Below are 23,012 nucleotides of genomic sequence, written 5' to 3' on the forward strand. Positions count from 1 at the left end.
AAATCTATCTTACCTCAAAGGAAAATGACATATATGTACCAAAAAAATATTCATAACAATTCTCAGTGCTTTAAAAAAAAAAAAAGCAAATTGAGGTAATGCCCATCAATTGAGGAATTGCTAAGTAAACTGTGGTGTATGTTTATGAAGGAATATTATTGTCCTATGGGAAATGATGAGCAGGAAACTCTTAGAAAAAAAAAAAAAAAAACCTGAAAAGTCCTTCATGAACTCAGGCAAAGTGAAATGTGCTATATACAAAGTAATAGCAATGTTCTGAGATGACCAGCTATGAATGACTTTGTTCTTCTCAATAGTATAATCATCCATGATCACTGTGAAGAACTTATGATGAAAAATCCTATTCATACCCAGAGAAGGAACTAATTGTGTCTGAATACAGATTGAAACATTCTCTCTTTCTTTCTCAATCTCTGTCTTTTTTTAATTTAATTTTTCTTGAGAATTTTATTTTCATTGAGGTGGAAATCAATGTTTTCTTTTTTTACAACTTGACTTTTATGGAAATGCTTTACTAAACTTCACAAGTAGGTTCTTAATTGTGGGTGGGGATAAGAAAGAGAATCTAGAATTCGAAAATTTTAAAAACTAATGTAATTCTTTTTGTTTTGAATGTAACAGACAAAATTGCAAATAAAATAAAACAGAGAAAGACCTGGGAAAGAAAAAAATGTAAGCATGATAGCCTTTTTCATGTACTTAACGAGATATCATAATAAAGAGAAGTTAAAATTGTTCTGCTTGTCCTCAAAGGACATAATTGAGAATAATAGCTAGAAGTTTCTAAAAGCCAACTTTTATCTTGGTGTACAGGAAACTTTCTTAACAATTATAATTCTCGGATTGGAACAAGAGGTTTGGCAATTGTTAATGCTGTAAAGTTACCCATGTATATGTCCTGTAAATAAAAGGCTATTAAATAAAAATAAAAATAAAAAAAACAATTATAATTCTCCCCAAACCGAACAGCTAGGTGGTACAGTGGACAGAATACCAAGCCTAAAATAAGGAAGACTCATCTTTCTGGGTTCAGATTTAGACTCAGACACTTATTAGCTGTGTAATTTAGACAAGTCACTTAACCCTGTTTGCCTCAGTTTCCTCATCTGGAAAAGGAGCTAGAGAAGGAAATTGCAAACTACTCCAGTATTTTTACCAAGAAAACCCCAAATGGGATCATGAAGAGTCAGACATTTATTAAGCACTTACTATGTTCCAGGCTCTGTGCTTAGGAAGGCAAAAACACAAGACTCCAATCTCACAGAGCTCAAATACTCATGGAAGAAATTTGTAATCAATTGTGTATATACTGGATATATTCATTGTCAATAGAAAGTCACCTCAGAGGGATGAAACTGGGGTTAAAGGAGCCTGGGTAGGAAAAACCTCACAAGGGTTCCTATGTATAATAATTGTTTAAATAGATGTTTGTTGAACTGAGCAATCCAATCCAAAGCAGTGGTAAAACACACAGAAGCTATGAATTATCATACACTGAACATCACCCCCCTCACTAACTCTACTTTCATATCTGTATGTTTGTGAAGTCATTTATTTAAATTCTCATCATATGCCTAATATACACAAAGTTCTCTTGTTAGATACTGAATAAGACAGGAAGGAAGGAAGGAAGGAAGGAAGGAAGGAAGGAAGGAAGGAAGGAAGGAAGGAAGGAAGGAAGGAAGGAAAGATGGGTTATTAAGCACCTACAATGTTCTGAGCATTGTTCTAAGAGCTTTTAAAATATTGTTTCTAAATACTGATCCTCACAACAACCCTGGAAAATAGTACAATTATGATCCACAATTTATCATCAGGAAAACTGTGAAAGACAGAAGTTAAGTGACTTCTCCAAGATCACAAGGCCAGATATATATAAAGCTAAGTTTGAACTCAGTTCTTTATGACTCCAGGCCAAGCCTTCTCACACACACATAGATTTTATTTTACATTATAGTTCTTTGTATACATCTTATGTCTCCTTATTAATCTGGTACCTAGATAGCAAAATGAAGAGAGGTCTTGGCCTTTCACTTAAACTTAGTTTAAAATATTGTTAAAACATTCCTTTTCATTAGCTTAATGAAACAATCATCATTTAAAAAATATATTAAGAGTTCATTGTGTTCAGATTACTATGACAAGTAAGGGAGCTACAAAGACTTTATAAGACCCAGACTCAGTCCATGCCCTTATAGAATTCATGCTCTAGTACATGAATAAAGAAAACAAAAACTTCATGGAGGAAGTCAGATTTCTTGATTTGTGCCAATAACTTCTGTGTGCTTTACCACTGCTTTAAATTGGATTACTCAATTCAGCAACTGCTTGTCTCTCCAGCAATAATACAAATGACAAGGAAAGTGCTTTGGAGGGCAAAAGAACTGTGATTTCATCTTTGCAAGGAAGTCAGGACAGAAGATAAGACTCCTTAGTTGTTGTTCATCTTTTGTTTTTAAAGAGGACCCATGACATTACAGGTGATATCTTGACTTGATTGTGAATTGGATTTAAGCCAGAAAGAGATGAATAAAGTTGTCAGCTTTATTCTCCCTTCCAGAGTAATCAAAGTCCTATGGCAAGACAAAAGTCAGAATGACTAGTGATAGCCAAGGTTTCAGTGGATAAAATTGGCATCTTGAATGTCTGACCAAGCTCTAACAACTCCACTCTGTCTTCTTCATGGATGTTGGAACAAATAATGGTCACCCATCCATTCCACCGGGGAAAGTCTTCACATGCTTGGGGTAGACATCCCCCTACCTCAACAGTGGATTTGAGGCCTTTCAATTACGTTCAGCTTGGTTTAACTCATCTGCTGAGATGCTTTTTCCAGGGTACGGCTGGTATACATGCTGTAACTTATTGGAACCACAGGAGAGAACTAGGTGGCAGGTGGACACCGAAGGTAGATAAAGGACCCAGTAAGCCCTTTCACCAGAGGTTCTAGTCCTCCCTGAACACCCCATATGTCCCTCAGAATCATATCTTCAAATTCATTATAACTGAAATTTTTAAAAAAATGATGCATGTTGTCACACTACTCTCACTACTAATAGTGAGAATTAACAATTCTTTGTACTATTAAATCAAATAAATTTTAAAATATTTCAAATGGTTGCTTATGTCATATTTTCCATTATGTGTGTGTGTGTGTGTGTGTGTGTGTGTATAAAACATAGATGATATATCAGCATAATAGCAATGGTTCAAAATCCATTAAAACTCTTCAATTTTAAGTTGATTAGACTTTTAAGCAGGAATTCTATTTCCAAGTATTTTTTTAAATGTGTAGAGATGAGTTCTATTTTGTTGTTGTTGTTATAGATGACATCTTGTTTAACAACAAAGTCACAAGGAAGGAACCATTTCCAAACATCCATCTTCAAAATCTCTCTAATAAACCAATTCTCTCAAAAAGTAGTATTACTTCATTCATTGCCAAAATGACACTTTTACCTTGAAAGGATAGATTAAGTGTTGTTATTTTTTTAATATCTTCTAGGTAGAACACTTTTGACAGCTACTTTCCATCACACACACAGACAAACAAATTTGGAGCACTCTTTTTTTGTAAAAGAAAAATGTTTAACTTATCTATAAGTTTGATGATTCCTTTCAGCTCTTTATCATTAGATGTGCCATAAGAAATCTTTGCAATCACTTCTTATCTCTTTACAAAATATGGTAAAGATGGTACTATTTAAAGATCGTACTTTGATTAGATTAGCCAAAACATTAATATCTGGAGTTTATTATATACTTCTACGTCCAACTTCTGTGAAGTAATAATTTGTCTATGAATAAGTCTGTGAATTAATTTCATGTGTGGGACTCTTTGTGACCCAATCCAGAGAACCATTTTTTATTCCAGTCAGAACAGTTGTTCCATTGGTGGCCATATTTATATGATTTTACCATAAAACAGAGTTTTTGTCAAAGTAGCAACTTCCCATTGCTACTTTATATAGCAGAATATATATTTATAGAGAGAATGTACATTCCCTGATAAACTTGTCCTTTAGTGGCAAATGCCAAAACCATTTTTTCCCACATATTTTGTTATTGAAACAGAATCTAGGAAATACTATAAACTGAGAAATGTTAGGAAAAAAATGTGTATTTTCATCCAATTTCTCTATCTGTATTTTTAGTAGACCTGTCATACTGCATAATTTATTCTAATACTTGTCTCTTTAAATCTTGGGCAGTGCTTTTTATTTGTCTTCCAAAAGTATTTTCTGGAAAAAGAATGTGTTTTGCTTTGCTGCCATTTTATCTTCTGAGCTTTATTTCAGTTAGGTTTTTATGTGTTAGCTTGTCTTTTTAACAAAGCAGGAGAAAGAAGAGTTTCCCAAATAGATAATAGTTTTAATCTTTTGCTTTTAAGGAAGAAACCTTAAAAGAAGCTTCTAAACATTTATCATAAAATCTAATGAAACTTTATAAAGTAGTAGATTGAATGATACATAACTTTAAACTTTATAAAATTAAAGAAGTTTGTCTTCACATGTTGAATAACTTTTGTAAATTTCTTGCTAAGCAAGATAATGTCCATAATTAACAAATTTCAAAGGTTCAATATACACTTATGACAAGAGTCAGCAGTAACATAGCTAGCTGTAAATCCATATTTCAAATATCTTGAGAAGGTTTTGCTATTATTTGCATTTGCTTTTTTATGGTTTTTTTGGGGGGTGGGGGGTAGGGGTTTAGCCAGTTTCTTGTCAGACAAGATTAGATTGTCTGTTTTTACTTCATACACATACTGACCAACAAAGGGATTCATCCTACAGGTACTCAAAAAAGGGCAAGGCTCAGCTCTCCCACTTTGTTATTCACTCATACTCACATTTTTAGAAATATCTTAGGCTATGATTTCTTTGCAAGAATATTTTAGTGGTATTTGTACATTTTGTGAGGGTTAATTTAGCTAAACTTGGATAAAATAATTCATAAATCTAGGCACACATAAGCTGTAATATGCTTCAATAGACTGAAAGCAAACAAATGAGTAAAGCCTTCATTGTTAACCGTTCTGTAGTATGGAACTTTCAATGATAGGTAGGAAGTCAGCAATTAAAGATGGAGAGACAATATTTCCAAAATATGAATTTGTAGGGGAAAACACTTATTAACAAATAACACTAATATTTGAATATGTATGTATATTTATGTAGAAGATGGCACTTGAGCTAAGACTTAAAGGAAATTCGAGAAATCTCAAGAGGTGAAAGTAAAGCACAAAGAATAGCCAATGCAAAGGCACAGAGATGGGAGATGAAGTTAGAAAACTAGCAAGAAAATCAGTTTGATCAGATTATAGAGTGCTCCCAGAAAATCAATGTTAATAAAGCAGAAAGATGGTGTGGGGGTCAGATTGTAAAAAGCTTTAAATTTGAAATAACAGAGAATCACTGGAGCTTAATTTATATTGGATCCTAGAAATAATAGAAAATCACCAAATACACAAGTGACATGATCTGGGCTTTCCTAGAGTGGTATCATGATAACCCAGGGAGAAATAAAGATCCAGAAGCCTTCAGTGTCCAACAATATCAATCATAGCAGAGAGTGAATGATTGCAGCATTTGTACAGCACTTGAAAGTTTGCAAAATATTTTCTAATTATTTGGAAAAGGATATTGGATTTCAGTCAAAAGGTCACTGGTGACCTTGAAGAGAATATTTTCACTTTCAACAAGAACCCAGAATACTTTTATAACATCCCAACAAATGATTGACTAGTCTCTGCTTATAGACTTCTAATGCATGGAAATCCACTAAATTCCAAGGCAGTCCATTTCACTCTAACTATTAAGACATTTTCCCTTATTTTAAGCTTTAAAGCATTTGCCTCTCTGTTAATTTCATTTATAACACATTACTTCTAGTTTTAGTTCTAGGCCAGACAGAACAAGCCAAATCTGTCTTCTACAAAATAATCTTCTAAATATTTAGAATTATAGGACTATGGATTTCAACTGAAGGGATCCTCAAAGACCATCTAGTTACAATCTCCAAGATTGTACACCAAGCTCACTTTTTTGTAACTTTTAGTTCACTGTCTTAAAAATACCTCCTTCCTTTATTCATATTCTCCTTCCACTACCTTTTAATAATTCCTATTTTAAAAGGGATAATGCACTTTTCTAGGAGGGGATGGAGTTGTGGTCATAGGAAGCTCAATGAGGTTTATCCTAAACAAACAGGATGTGAAATAAGAATGTTCCAAAAAGCTGTGTCACTGTAAGAAACAAGATGAAGACATGAAAGATGGACCCAGTAATTTTGAAAATAAGTATATTTCTGGAAAGAGTAATGGATTTTGGACAAGGAGAAGACTAACCTTGAATTCTGCCTCTAATAATTACTAGCTATATGAGCACAGCAAGTCATTAAGTCTATCCATTTTGTGTTTTATAAAACAGGAATTATTCCTTGTAGCATTCCCCAAATTAAAATGTTTTGAGGAACAAATGAAATAATATAGGTATAAAATAGTTATGAAAAACCTCAACAACAACAAAAACTCCGCTGAACCTTAAAATTGATTTGTGCTCTTTTCTATGTGGATATTCTCTTCAGTATTGCAGATCATATCACCTTCAGTCTTGCCCATATCCTATAATGCCATATGAGGTACACTGATTCTTACTTTCTCTTAAAAGACAAAGACACATAGAGTCTGTAGCCATCCAGCAGTTATTCCTGGTCCCTAGCACATGAATATCCCATATTCTTCTTCAAGTGTTCATTTTTAAATAGCGTCCTTTACTCTAAGTTCTTCTTTGTACCTGTTATAATCCCAGAATTTCAATGAAAGGTGCAGGATGGCAGAGATAGCAATAGATGACTATGCCATCGCACCTGCTTTATGTCACAGCTCTTTCCCAAAGCATTATGGCAATACTATGCCATACCATTAGCTCAAACATACATTACTTAGTTAAGCATCCCAGGTTGGGGGGCATCTCCCTGGGAGCCATGATGAAAGCAATATTTACATTTGGAGTAAATGTAGCACCAATCAAGCGTAGCGTCTGCCACGACACCAGAGCCCCAGATATACAGCTTCCCAGGCAACAATAACATTTCAAATCCATTTATTAATTTTGGCCAAATGATTCTCTCACTGAATATATTATCCCATATACCTCCAGAATTAAAGAGATCACTTCATGCAATGTCAAGCAACAGGAACAGGCTAGGGACCCTAAAAGAAGTAGAAGCAGAACAATTGTTTTTACTGTCAAGTAAATCAGCCATGATCTGCATTGAGATTGTTCCATATTCTTATCTTTGGGGAAAATTGAAGTTCAGGGAAAGAAATTGGTTTCAACTGAGCCAGGTTCAGAAAGAGAAGATTCATAATCATTTCAGATGCATGTCTAACTTCAAAAAATAGATTTTTCTTTTCTTTATGACAGGAGTACATATATTGGTTCGCCTTGGGGGTAAATCTTGTTTTTTTTCTTTTTAATAAGAAATCACTCTTACAACCCCCAGCCACAGGTAATGACCAGGAAGCAGAGCAGGGACCAAAACAAATGACTTTATCACAAAGACTTTATCACAAATCTAGACTTCATCAAGAAGTCTAGTGGTCCCAGCAGAAAGGCACTACCCCTGCCCTCCACAAGTCCCATCTCTCCCTATTGTCTCATCCATTTCACCAAACTCAAATGCTAGTACTTCCTCTTGTGGGGAACTCAGGCATTTTATAGAGATCCATATGAAATCAAGTTAGACATAAGAGCCCAATTTTAGATCCTGATAGCAATGATATATGTGAGTGATATAGAACACTGTGCATGGACCAGTAACATTGGAGAAGAGTCTGAACCTCAAAGGAATCAATTCTTTCATTAAACATTTGTAGAATGCTTTCTGTGCTTAAAATAAGAGGTTGAGGAGAAGTGAGACAGATATGTCTTTAATCCCCAGGGAGTTTGTGATCTATATTAGAAAAAGAAGACAAATCATAAGTGCTTTCTTGTTAGTTGAAATACAAATAATACAAGTCAGAATATGAGAATTTCTATAACCAGAGTGCAAAACAAATGCAAGAAATTCTTCTCATTTTGTCTTGTGTCCCCAATGCTTAACACAGTGATTTATACATACCAAACACTTATTAATGCTTTTCAGGATAGATTAAATTGGACATACCCAAAATGCTAGGGGAGTTCAGATAAGAGAATTGTTACATCCAATTGAGAGGAAGCAAATTTTCTCATGAAGGATGGAGCATATGAGCTGGGCCCTGAAGAACGGGTAGGATTTTAAACATCAGAGATACATAAGATAATGTTCTAGGCAAAGGGGAAGACATATGTAGCTTAATAGGATCATAGATTTAGAAGCAGAAGGAATTAGAAAAGTTATTTAGGCCACACCATTCAATGACCAAGAAAAATGAAGATATTTGTCAAAATCATATGGATTACAATAAGTGACAGAAGAGAATCTGTGTCTTCTGATTCAATCCAGTGGTATCTGTTGTTATTGAGTCATTTTTCAGTTATGTCTAACACCACAACTTCATGTGGGATTTTCTTGGCAGAGATATTAGAGCAATTTGCCTTTTCTTTCTACAATTCATTTTACAGATGAGGAAACTGAAGCAATTTGGATTAAGTGACTTGCTCGGGGTCACACCATGAGTATTTAAGGTTGGATTTGAATTCAGATCTTCCTGACTCCAGGCCAAGTACTATATTACCTGTACCGATTAGCTGCCACATAATGCTATCTACCCTATTCATTAATATCAGCAGTTGGTTTGTTTTATTTTGGTTTTTTTGTTTTTTTTTTTTCAAATGACATGACAACTCTGAGCTCCAGCTCTGTTTTTACCCTTGGAATAGGTTTGTTTCAAGCATGTTCAAGCTTGCTTCATATGCAACCAGTGATGCTAGATGACCAACTGGAAGCTCTTTAACAATGTCATTGGCCACAAATATAATAGTTGATCAATAAGCATTTAGTAAATATCTGCTATGTGCCAGGCACAATTCCAGGCAATGAGGGCACAAATGCAAAATAAATGAGAGTGCTCTGACCTCAAGATAATATTATATTATTATTTATCATTCTATTAAACTCTGCCTTGTTCAGTCATTTTTCACCACTAGCCAACTTTTCATGATCCCATTTGGGGTTTTCTTGGCAAAGATGCTAGAGTAATTTGCCATTTGCTTCTGTACCAATTTTATAGATGAGATAAACAAGGTTAAATGAGTTGCTTAGAATCATATAGCTAATAAATGTCTGAGGCCAGATTTGAACTCAAGAAGATGTCTTCCTGACTAGGCTCAGCACTCTATGCATTCATTGCATCATCAAATTATAATTTACAAGTGTAGTAGCCCAGACAACATGTTCTGATTTAAGCAGAATGAATCATTCTGTCAAATCAACTTAACAAAACAAATTCAGTTGGGAGGTGGAGAGATCCTATGATGCAAAAAGGATCTTAGTTCTACCTTTTGTGCCTAACCTAGTGTCACATTAAGAGAAAAATACCAGTACATTTCAAGGCCATTTCTAGGGAAAAGTTGAAAAAGGTGAGGAACTCCAGTATTTGATTCAGCCAAGACTGAATGGATCTTTGTTGTGGTCAACAGGGGAGAAAACACATCATTTACTTCCTATTTTGACTAATAGTTCATCTTAACTGATTAATAACCTCAAATATTTCTATTATGCTGAAAAAAAGAACTGAAGTGTTTATTAGCACCTTCTAAATTTTGAAGCCTTGAAGCAAAGCCCTTGTTGCCCTGCTCTATCTCACATAAAAGAGGTGCAAAAGAATTTTTACAGTGGAAGATAGGTAATGATTGAACCTTATTCTTATCAGAATTGGCTCAATGAGGGAATAATATAAACACTCAGTTGGATATAGAAATCTATCCTACCCTCCAGGGAAACATGAGGAGAGATGGATAAGAGAGGAAGGAAGATTTCTGAACTGCTGTGTGAAAAGAACTTGTACTGAGCTTTTGGGCAAAAGCAAAGACAAATAAACCTAGTCCTGTCCTCATGAAACACATAGTTTAGTAGACAAGTAATGAGACCAAGAAACACAAGTAAACTGTAATGTAAAATGATAACTGCATAAAGGAGATAGAAACCACAAACCTCAAAGATACCCCCTTTCTTAAGCCTCCCATCTTAAATGAACATTTCTGCTCAGGCGTTATACTGAAGTGGGAGGGGGAGAATAAACTGGATTTCTCACCCTGGGTGATGGAAAATTAATAAACGTGAACCATGCATGTGAAATAGCTTTCTTCCATCTGCAAACATAAAGAAAGAATTCCAGTCAGTCCAAAGTGTGCTCAGTGGGGCAGAGGCAGCATGTTCTCTGGTCTCTATGTACTCTCTAAACAACATTTGTTCTCTTAAATTAAAATGTGAATTGCCGAAGACAATTACCCTGCAGTCGTTTCTCTCTCTCCTATGGCACTTAGCTAGAATTAAGAGCTCTGTTAATTCCCAAGTTAAACTTTATCTGGTCACTAGAAACATATTTTTAATTTAATGAGGTTCAGAAGCAATTTGGGTAGATGTTGGTACTGCTGAAAAAGAGCACTGACAAGGACTAGATTCAATGCCAGCCTTTAGCAAAAATTGCAGAGTGGGCAGACTTTGTATTCTTTGTTATCATTTCCTTTACCTCCCCCAAGCCTTGCTTTTCTTGATTCCTGGGCTCTCCCACCAGTCTGAACAACTAGTGCACATTAAGGTGCTTAAAAGCTCTCTCTCCTCCTGCCACTAAAATAACTGAATGGTCTCCAGACTTTAGATAGTGCAGTGGACCTGAAGTCAGAAAGACTCATCTTCTTGAGTTCAAATCTGCCCTCAGATTTGAGGGCAGATTTACTAGTTTTGTGACTCCAAGTCACTTAATCTTATTTGTCTTAGTTTCCTCATTTGTAAACTGAGCTGGTAAAGGAAGTGACAAACCATTCCATTCCAGTAGTTTGCCCAGAAAACCGCAAATAGAGCCACAAAGAGTCGGTGAACAACAATAACTCCAGACCTGTTACCTCACAGATGCATGGGGATGCTGTTCACTGGAGAAAACGCTCAGTGGCAGTCCCAGAGTACTTTGCTTACATCAAGAGAGACTCATTTGGAGCAGAACCAGGAGATCATTATACACAGCAACAGCAAGATTATATCATGATCTATTATGACATCCATGGCTCTCTTCAACAATGAAATGATTCAGACCAGTTCCAATGGCCTTGTGATGAAGAGAGCCATCTGCACCCAGAAAGAGGGCAGTGGGAACTGAATGTAGACCACAACATGGTATTTTCACTTTTTTGTTGTTGTTTGCTTACATTTTGTTTTCTTTCTCATTTTTTTCTTTTTGATCTGATTTTTTAGTGCCCCATGATATTTGTGAAAATATGTTTAGAAGAATTGCACATGGTTAACATATATTGAATTATTTGCCATCTAGGGAAGGGGATAAGGAAAGAGGAGGGAAAAATTGGAACACAAGATTTTGTAAGGGTGAATGTTGAAAATTATCCATGTGTATATTTTGAAAATAAAAAAGCTCTAATTTTAAAAAATAAATAAATAAGAGACTCATTAGGAGAAGAAAGACACCACATGCAAAGGAAGGAGAAATGGCCCAGATTTAGAAGGCAAATAGGTAAATTTAAGGTTCAAATGGTCAAAGGAGACGTTACACAGAGAAAACTGGAACAAGAAAACCATGGATGCAAGTGGATATGAAAAGTAGAGCAGGACAGGGAACTGGGATAGCAGAAGACAACATGGCAAATCTGGCTGTGGTGTGAGACATGTTTCAGCTATTCTTGAGGTATACTTGCCCCCTCCAATCCCAATGCTAGAATGAAAAACCTCAATAAATAGTATCAAGTCTCTGCCCAACCACTAGGACCATGTGGATAAATTAACTGATCAAAGCAGATTAGAGGGACATTTTATTATTCTTCCATTGAAAGTTTGAGACAGCATCTATTTTGTGTGTGGTTACACAAAATATTTACTGCTTGGTTCATTACCTTATTGTTTATTTTCAATTCTGTCTTAATTAAATGCCCTTTTTGGTTTTAGATTTATGTGTCTTTTACATGGTCTGATATAGAAGTTACATCAGTGTGAATTCCATCCACAATATGTATAATTGAAGATCCAAAATAATACACCAAAATTGAAAAATAGAGAGAAATCCTAGATTTCTAGAGCTTAACTACTGAGTCCAGGGTTACTTATATAAAAAGAAACTGAAGGAAGAGAGCATCACTTTAGCACAAAGAAAGAATTATTATTGTTAAAGTTTCACATTTCAATGAGGAAGATGGTTCAGCCGACAGTTCTTCCTAAGGTCCTCAATAACACTATGTCCTCAGCTGCCTGTTTCTTACATTAACCCTGATTACGTGGAACCCCAAAATACAAGACACTATCACACTTTTGTACTTTATCCCTCTTCTGTCCATACAACCACTTCCTTCATTCCAGTCGATTTAGGGCCATTTTAGAATATCCATCAACAACCTGGACTATTAATAATGAGACGATTCCATCAATAAGTCTCCTTCTCCTTTATCATTCCCTTCTCCTACTTTCTTTACCATTATTTCTTGCTTTCTCTCTTACCCTATACCCTCTTATTTTCATTCTACTCCCTCCAGTTTGTAAGATAAAAATCAAAATCAAGCCTAGTCAGACCATAACAGTTCTACAGATCTAAATCCCCTCAGGATATCTGTATCCTCATCTATGAAATGAAGAGATTGAACTACATAGTTTCTAAGGTCCCTTTCAGTTCTAAAATTCTCTGATCCTATAAGCATGAGTGAAATAAGGAAAATTGGGTCAAGGCCTCTGTTTTGCTAAATTTACTCTAGGGGGCTTGAAACTGTCAACTGAGCAGTTCTGTTAATGCAAATGTCTTGTTTCTGAGGGAACCTTTGTTCTTTTGGTTGTTTACTTTCTCCCAAAGGGCTGAGGTCTTGGGGTTACATGCTGGGCCAGTCCTTCAGGAATAATGAAAAAATGGGCATGTGGGGAATTCTGTAGTTCTGAAGCCAAGTGAAGTGACACAGTCATGTCTTCTAGGAACACTAAAGGCAATGTGTCTTTGGTCTTGTATTTTGATTGGCTCAATGTTTTCTTAAAAATATTTTCTTTTTATTTTTATCAACAAACACAAATGCCTCATCATAAAATAAATTGAAAGAATATTGCATATTGAAAAATAAACTGTTCCACACAATTTTTAGCATATGAGAACCACACAGTAGTAACAAAAGTGTCCTGTTTGCTTAGTATGTTCTTTTGGCTATAGATCATTTTTGCCTCATTGCCTTCTCCTAAACAATAAGATTGAGCAACAAGATGGCACAATGGATAAAATGCTTGTCTGGATTCACAAAGACTAAACTTCCATATTGATCTGAAGTAAGAAGAATCCTGCAAACCTTGGCTTTTGCTTGGTGGGATTTAACCTGAAAGTACTATAGATTATATTGTCTTGTCTAAGTGGGAGGGTACGAGGATATGAGAGAGCCCAAAGGAAGCACTTGCTCCAAAATTCCTTCCCAAGATCTATCATGAGACCTTCATTAATTTTGGCGAGGGTTTCATTTTGTTGCTGTATAGTCATTTCAGTAGGATCATGAAGAGTCAGATATGGCTGAAACAAGTGAACAACAATACCTGTAGACTTCAGTTACCTCACAGATACATGTCAAATGGAAATGAGGTTCATTAGACACTACTAACTATTCATTTCACCTACAATTCAACCTCTTAGAGTAGAATCTGAACAGCCTTTTATTAGTCAACTGCTCTTTTAATTCAAGTACACATTCAATAGAGTATCTAACTACTTGAACCAATAAGACTCGTCTCATCTGCATTTCTTTATTATATGTCTGAAGCTATGTAATTCATCTTAAACTAGTGAGTCTCAAGCTGGGGACCACAGAGTTATTTTTACTAGATGTATGGGAATCTATAAGGGAATCTACAAATAATCAATCAACAATTAAGTACATAGTTTATGGCAGGCACTGTGTCAGGCATTGGGGTTGTGAAGACAACAGTTAAAAATGATCCCTAGCCTCAAGATATTTATAATCTAGCCAGTGGAAATATGTGAATAGATGAGTGATTGGGAAATGGGTTAGGGATGGCACTAACAGCTTAGGATCAATAAAGTCCTCATGTCAAAAATAATACTTGAGCTGAGTCTTGAAGAAAACCAGGCAGGGATTTGGAAGGGAGAAAATACATTTCAGGAATAGAGAAAGCCTGTACATGTGCCATGTATGAAGAACAAGCTTAGTATAACTTGATAGTAATATGGGAAGAAAGAAGTGATATATAATAAAGGTAGAAAGGTAGATTAGGGTCAGGCAGTCAGCATTTGAAATGACAAAGAAAGGAGTATCTATTTGATTAAGGAGGTGATAGGGAGCTAACAGAATTTAGGAGAGTAACACAGTCATATTGACTTTAGGAAAATTAGTTTGTCACTTTCTAAAGGATCAATTGAAGGCAGGGAGACTAATTAGAAATCTTGGAGAAAATAATAAGAACTAAACTAGAGTGGTAATGGGAAGCAGAGAGAAGAGAATGTATGCCAGAAATGTTGTGGTGACAGAAACAATAAGAATTGGCAACTGATTGGAGTTAAAGTGAAGACTTAAGGATGACACAAAAGTGGTGAATCAGGGAAACTGGAAATAAAAAAAAGTCCCTTAACAGAAATAGGAGAGAAAATAAAGAGAGAAGAGTTCTGGGGGAAGATAGATATAATGAGTTCTGATTAGCACATATTTTATTTGAGATGCCTATGGGACATTTAATTCAAAATGTCCATTAGGTTGTTCGTAATGACAAGACTGTAAAACTAGAAGTAAAGGTGAGTCATCAGCATAATTAAATGATGGTAGCTAATGAAAGCAAGAGTGTAGAGAGAAAAGAGGGTCGAAGATAGAGCACTACAGAAAATCAACTGTTAGATGATATAGAAAAAGGAGATAGAAAAGGAATGTTCTATTCTCTGTAGACTGAATAATGTGGCTTACACAAACATGTATTATTTTTTTCTTCAGATATCCCCCAAATCAGGAATTAACAAACTAATGGGGAAATATTATATCATTAATAGCAGCTTTTTGTCATTTATTTCTTTTTTTTCTTTTGCAATTTTTATAATTAACAAAAATTTATTCCTTCCTATCTCCCTTGTCCTCCATTGAAAAAGAAAAGAAGTATCCTTGCAACTAAGCATTGTTAGGCAAAACTCATTATGTATTTTATCATTCAATAGATACTACTAATAGTATTACTATCATGGTGGAGGAGATCTAAAAGAAAGTTTAACATCATAAAGTTGCCTTTATGCTAAAAAATAAAATAAAAATTAGGAAAAAAAACCCTCTCCTAAGCTATAAAATCCTAAAATGGAAGGATCTGTATAAATTATGCTTTGTACATCACAGTTATAGAGTAAATATTTAAAGAGATAACTTTCTTTTCTATATTTTATTAAATTCACCAATTAGAACTGGTTTTAGATCACTATATCAAAGGACAGAATGGACTCTAAGAAACTTAGGCTTCTTCCCTAAGGTATATAAACTCTCCCCATGCTCTTCCCTGATTTCTATATGAAAATTAAAAAAAAAAAACTTCCTAGCTACAAAACAATGAGAAATAATTTGCAAAGATTATTTAATCTGGCACTTTGCTCTTGGAGGAAAAAAGCAAACTTTGGCCTAGAGAGATCAAATGATTCCAAAGATACATAGCAAGTGTTTGTAAATCTTGTACTGGAACCCAAGTCTTCTGCTTCCACACCCAGTGCTCCAGAGAAAGAGACACCCTTTGTAGTTGTCACTCTATTACAGCTTGATTTGAAAAGTCCATCAACAATGGCAGCTTTAAAATTGAACTCCAAAGAGTTCCCAGTAAACCAATTCCCAGGGTCCTCCTTTCTCATTTCCATCAGATATGTCAAGACCATTTAGAAAAAGAAACAGAGAGTCAAGGGGCCATGCAATCACATGGAGCAGTCGGATGTGACGGATGCTTTGGGTTAATGGGATGTGCCCCTGCTGACCTGCTCTGATGAGTGATTCACAGCACATACATAGGGTGACTAGCATTTACTGGAAATTTGTCCCCATGCCACATAAAGGGCTCATAGATATTGAAGAGGATTTAGGATGGCTCATGGTCTTTTAACACCTCCCACTTTTCAATGTCTTCAAAAGAAACAATATGTTCTCAAGGTCTAGGGGTTTTCAAGGCTTACTCATAAACAGTTTTAATCACAGGATCTGAATTCTGGTTCTTATTCTTTCACTAACTATATGATCCTTTTGAGATGCTAAAGTCAGAATTAAAAGCTAGGAAATCAGCAGATGTGTAGGGTGTAGGAGGAAAAAGGGTTATAGTCCTTGAACTATTTACTGAATGTAAAGAGAGCTAATGATACTCAAATAGAATGATGTGCTAGTACTGTTCCTTAGGATAGGTTATATAAGACTTTAAAGAAACCATATGAAGCTATCTCTCTTTTAAAAATAAAATCGTGGTTTCATCTTTAGATGATTATGTACATTTTTATGCTTTTAATGAGGCTGCATCCACACTGAGATAGTGTATGGAAATATAATTGGATTTGTTCTCCCAAGACCTGGGTTCAAGCCCCTGCCCTGTTACTTACTAATTAAGCTTTTTGAGCCTATTTTTATATCTAAAAATAAGAAGATTAGATTAGATTTAAGGTCTCTTTCAGCTATAAATATGATAATCCTATGTTTTCTTGTTGGATAACTTAAAGCACTTTAAATACAAATATCTATTTTGATCCTTAAAACAACCCTGTAATAATACTAATCATTATTTTCCAGATGAAGTACAGATACTTAAAGATATTAAGTGACCTGTTCAAAGCCACATCAATACTATGTTTCAGAAGTAGAATTTTAACTTAGGACTATGATGACTCAAATTCCTGTACTAATTCTAACATCCTTCAGGGATTATTGACTGGTCTCCAGATTGTTCATGCTTTCAAAAAGCATTTTTTGTGACTGTTTACTCAGAAGTACTATACTAAACACCTCTGGCTTTTGTCTTAGAGGACATGGGAAAAGATGATATGATAATGTAGAAAATTGTCTTTGCCCTCAAATTAGCTACATTCTATTAGAGGAAGTGGCCTAGCATCAGTAATGGTGAATAGCTTTCTTAAAATAAGGATATGGACAAAATAATCGACAAGATTCTTGGTATTATGTGAGATCTAGTGTGATATAGGGAGAAATAAACAGCAGACAGATCATAGATAAATAGATAGACAGGCAATTATAAGAATATATACTCTTTTTTCTATTTTCTGATAATTATAAACAAAATCTACCTTTAGCTCTACTGATTATTAAACTTCTATAAACATAACATAATGGTAATAAAAATTACTAACATTTATATGGCACTTTAAGATTTGCCTTGCATCTTGCAGTATTTGGCATACAGTAAGTACTCAATAAATGTTTTTCTGTTCCATTCTATTCTTTGTAATTATAGTATCCATTTTATTCTTTACTGTTTTCAAATTGTGGTCATAGGATCATATGTCTTTTTTTTCCTTAGAATATTATGAAATTTGTTTTTTAAAGTCTAAGATAGATATTGGAATAAACCTGTTAATATCCTTCATGGCAATCACAAATACTAAGAAAAAATCGTCACCATACCCCCAAACTTTCTAACTCTTTCAAAACCCAAACCAGTTCTTTATTCATCAGTATAAGATCCAGAATAGCAGCCCCCTTCATCAATCTCAATGACATCACAGAAAAGAAACTGTCACTAAGGTGAGTCAAAAATTTTTCACATGTTCCATTTCTAATGAAACAAAATCTTTGGCATATAGTCAAATAGTTGTAGATCCTCACCACTATTATATCTTGCCTCTGTGCCCATTTTGTAATTTGCATTATGATATTGCCATCTACATTATCTGCATGAGAGGCAAGATGGCATAGAGTATAGAACACTAACCTCCAAGATGGGAAGAAATGGGTTCCTACCTCTGTAAAATACTGGTTATGTGTCCCTGGGTAAAATCACATAAGTACTCATTTCTCTAAATCTACAGATTCAGTCATTTAAGTTATAAAAGTTGCAAAACAGATGGTTAGCTGAATTAATAGAAGGAGTTTTTCTAAAGTGGGAAAAGTCATTATACAAATAAAATCATAGATCCAGTCCCTATTCCTATTGCTGTTATTTGCATGATTGGCTAATCTGTAATTTTTACCACAAAGACATATGACACAGTAATACGTATTTATTTATAAATACTTATTATGTGCCAGGCACTATGCTGAGGGTACAAATACAACCAAAAAGAATGATAGTCCCTTCCCTCAAGGAATTTACATTCTAATAAAGGAAAACAATACAAAAAGAAAATGAAAAACGAGATGAATAGAGATGAAAAGGTACCTGCACTGGGGTACAGTTATCAGTTGTTTGTGTTTGTCCTTCATTTTCAAGAAGGACTATAAGATCAGGGAGATTATGATCTAATATGCAAGTGAATTGGCTGTTCACAGAGCTTGTTGTTTATTGTTCATTCTTCAAGAGGATGGTGCTATGACATGCAAGTGTCAAAAGCAAAGCCTGAAGGTTAGATATTCTGGGTCTCTCTCAAACTGGAAGCCTTGAGGGGGACATAGTATGGTCAGTAATAGGAGAAGGTGAAAAAGTGGCAGATATTGAGGGAAGATCCAAAGTGAGATGACAGCAGAAATACGGTGATATTCCAATAGCAGAACCTGTAGAGGAAAGAATATTGGCCCCTCCCAAAATAGAAGCCCTAGAAGAAACATCATTATTTGCTCCTTTTAATCATTATTTCCTTATTTTTCTTCTTATGCAAATGTTCTTCAGCTGACTTTCACTCAAAGGTTTTTGGATTTACATATATGTAAATTATATTCAGTGCTACTTACCATCACTTTCTATCAAATGTTTCTTTTGAACCATAGTCTTAAAATCCATTTGACAAAGTTTCAATGATATCTATTGATATTTAATTTTTTTGTAATGAAATTTCAGATTCAAAGTTTATTGTTTATCTGTTGTTCTTAATAAATTCTAAATACTTTCCTTAACCGTCTTTTATATTATTTTCTTCTATGAATAAACTAGCATAACCAGTATTGTTTTCTTTCTAACATACACCCATTGTTCTCCAAGTTATAGAATATTATAGTTTTATTTGAACATCTATCTCCATGATCCTCATATTTAACTCTCTACATAATGTATTTAAGACACTTATCAAATTCATTATTCCCAGTTCTATCCATTGTTAGGAGCCCAGAATTCTGAATCTTAAGTATAAATTCAAGCAAACAAATCTTATCTTTTGACAACATCCATATACCCAACTTTTAATTTCCCATGTTACCCCTCTTCTCTCTTAAAGTTCCACATTTCAACTAGAAGAGATTTTTAAGATCCCACTAATATCCCAAGTTGTTTAGTTTTCTATAAATTTTTCAAAATAGCTAGAGAGATAGTTTAGTTTTCTTCTAGCAGTTAATTCTATTACTACATGAGGCAGAAGACATAAATATATTTATAAGTCTTTGCAACAGAGTAAAATGAGCAGAACCAGGAGAACAATTTATGTCATAACATTATAACTGTAAAAATAAAAAGTTTAATTTTTCCCCTGTTTTGTGGGAGGGAGAGAAAATAAATGCTTTGAATTTTCAAAATAATTTTTATTTTTTCATTTTTTAATTTAATTTTACTCTCTTTATCTAGAAATGTTCAAGCATAATCTATATGACCATTTTTGAAGATTTTGTTCAAGGATGAACTCAAGGGCTAAGTGACTGCTAAGATGCTTTAGAACTCTCAGCTTTCATGATTCTATGACAGCATCCAACTATATTGATCGCAACAGGCTCAGTTATGATCATCAGCATACCACATCATGATAAATTACCAGTATTATGATGCATGTCTTCTTTCTGGGATGAGTAATATATTTCCTTATACTGAGAGATATATACTTGTGAATTTTCCTTATTGTTAATTTGCAAATGGAAATATATATCTGGTGATATTTTGCCTTTATATAATGCTCAGATGTTTGCAAAATAGTTTACATATAATTTTATTTGATCCTCACAACTCTATGAAGGAGGCGTTATTATTATCCTCATTTTGCAGATGAGGAAACTGAGGCTGAGAGAGGTTAAGTAATTTAACCAGGGTCACAGAGTTAGTAAATCCCTGAGGCAGAATTTAATCTTTAAATCCCAAATAAAATCCCACTTTCAGTAGAAACTCATTCCTAACCTGTCATGTAATTCCTATGTTTTTCTTCCTTTAATTATTTCCTATTTATCCTGTTTATAGCTTGTTTTGTGTTTCTCTGTTACATGTTGTCCTTGAAATCCTTGAAAGCAAAGATTGTCTTTTGCCTCTTTTTTTTAATATCCCCAGTGCTTAGTACAATGCGTGGAATATAGTAGGTGCTTAATAAATATGTATTGCTCAATAGTCTCCCTGATTCCAAGTCTAGCACTCTATAAATATCTCATACTTACAAAGATTCAGATTTTCGTCTTCTTTATCCATTATCATATTCTTGTACTCAAACTTTTTTATACTAATTTTGGTCCTTGTGATATTCTCAGGATCATTTTAATTGTAGCTCCCTTCTTTAATCAGAGCTCACCAGTCCTTTGCTCAAAAGCCTTTAGTGGGATACAAGATAAGGGAGTACATGGAGTGGGTTTAAAAAAAAACACTTCTATGACAGGGGGAAGAGGGAAGGAACCATGATGGCAGAGTAAAGGAAGATGCTTACGCTCTCCCAGTTTCCCTCTAAAACCATAGGAAATCAAGCCTCTGAACAGAGTCTGATGGAATGAAACCAATCTCCAGCTCAAAATAAACTGAAAAACTTCAAAAGAAAAAAAAAAAAAAAAAGGCAGTCTCACAGGAATGAAAAGAGTATTCAGCCCAGCTCAGATAAAATAAGGAGAAGGTGGTTAGAGGGTCTTAATCACAGTAAATCATCAACTAGGAACCTCAGTCTTCCTAGAGGAGCAAATGGGGGAAGGAGGGAAGGGTGGCAGCTTCCAGTCCCAGCTCAGAAAACAAACTCTGAGAAATCAAGTTATTTCCTGAACATAAAATGCAAAGTTATCCCCTGCAAACATAAAAGGTCCATGTGCTCAAAGCCAAGGCTCAGAGCTGCATAGGAAGCTTGGGACAGTTCCACCTTTACCCCAGGAGCAGAGCTCAACCTTAAAAGTAAAAAAAAAAGAAGAAATACTAAAAGGAAAGGAAAGAAAAAATGAGCAAGGAACAGAAAAGAACTTTGACCATAGAAAGCTACTATAGTGACAGAGCAGACCAAAACACCAACTCAAGCAAGGACAAAATGTCCATAGAAGAAATCTCAAAGACAGACATGAATTCATCTCAGTCCCAAAGAAGCTTCTTGGAAGTGCTCATAAAAGACTTTAAAAGGGAAATAAGACAGGTAGAAGTAAAAATGAGAAAGGAAAATGAGAGATATACATGGGAGAGTTAACAGTTTTGAACAGGAAGAAAAAATATTGTCTGAAGAAAACAGCTTCTTAAAAAGTAGAATTAATCAAATGGGGAAAGAGATGCAAAAGCTAACTAAAGAAAATCACACATTAAAAACTAGGATAGAGCAATGGAAGCTAATGACTCTATGAGACAGCAAGAATCAGTTAAACAAACCATGGGGAAAAAATGGAAGAAAATGTGAAATATCTCATTAAAAAAATACCCAACCTGGAAAATAGATCCAGAAGAGACAATATAAAAATTATTGGCCCACCTGAAGACCATGACCAAAAATAGAGCCTGGAGAACATTTGTCAAGAGATCATTAAGGAAAACTGCCTCAATATTCTAGAAACTAAGGGGGTAATACTCATTGAAAGAATCTATCACTTACCTTCAGAAAAAGATCCCCAAAGAAAACCCCAAGAAGCATTGTTGAGAAACCCCAGCACTACAGCCTCAAGGAAAAAATATTGCAAGCTGTCATACAAAAACAATTTAAATATCAAGGAGCAACAGTCATGATTACTCAGGATCTGGCAGCTTCTACAATAAAGGATGAGAGGACCTGGAATATATTTTGGAAGAAAAAGAATCTAGGATTACAACCAAGAATTAACTGCCCAATGAGACTCAGCATCATCTTTCAGGGAAGGCCATGGATTTTCAATGAAATAAGAGACTTTCAATCATTTATATTGGAAAAAATCAGAATTAAACAGAAAATTTTATCTACAAACACAGGATTCAAGCATAGAAAAGTAAACAAGGGGAAAATATATATTATTTAAAGATTAAACTGTTTCCATCCCTAAATGGCAAAAAGGATATCTTTTGAGATACTATATTTGTCACTGGGGCAGACCGGGGGGGGGGGGGGGGGTATCACATGGACTGAGGATGTGGTTGTGAATGGACTCTGATATGATGAAACACACAAAAAAGACATTAAGCAATAAAAAAAGGTCTGTACTGGAAAAAGAGGAAAGGGAAGTTATAATTGAACAATTAGTTTACATGAAGAGGTACAAAAGACTTATTACAATCTTGGCAAAGAAGGGAGGGGGATGAGCATAGTGGGAAGCTTGACCTTATCAGTTTTAGCTTTAAGAAGGAATACTTAATCATTCATTTGGGTATAGAAATTTATCTAACCCTACAAAGAAGTAGGAGGAGAAAGGGGAAAAGAAACAAAGAAAAGAAAAACAGAAGGGAGAGCAGAAACACAAGGAAAAAGGTAAGGGGTGATAGAAGATAAGGTAGTGGATAGAGTAGGTTAAAAAAACACTACTAAGAAAAGGGGGAGGAGTGATAGGAGATAAAATAAACAGGAGTAAGAATAAGGTGGA

The 23,012-nt window shown here is 34.7% G+C and overlaps 1 protein-coding gene across 2 annotated transcripts in view; it reads right to left on the reverse strand.

Moving 5' to 3' along the window:
* Positions 1 to 11,161, reverse strand: part of LOC116421935 (SH2 domain-containing protein 4B-like) — a 51,894-nt gene extending 40,733 nt beyond the window's left edge. For both annotated transcript variants that reach the window (XM_031956361.1, XM_031956360.1), the window contains exon 1: positions 11,076 to 11,161. The gene's annotated coding sequence lies outside the window, so the exon portion shown is untranslated. The remainder of the gene's footprint in view (positions 1 to 11,075) is intronic.
* Positions 11,162 to 23,012: the final 11,851 nt, after the last annotated feature.

This window comes from Sarcophilus harrisii, chromosome 2 (assembly GCF_902635505.1).
Source record: "Sarcophilus harrisii chromosome 2, mSarHar1.11, whole genome shotgun sequence".
Taxonomy (NCBI): domain Eukaryota; kingdom Metazoa; phylum Chordata; class Mammalia; order Dasyuromorphia; family Dasyuridae; genus Sarcophilus; species Sarcophilus harrisii.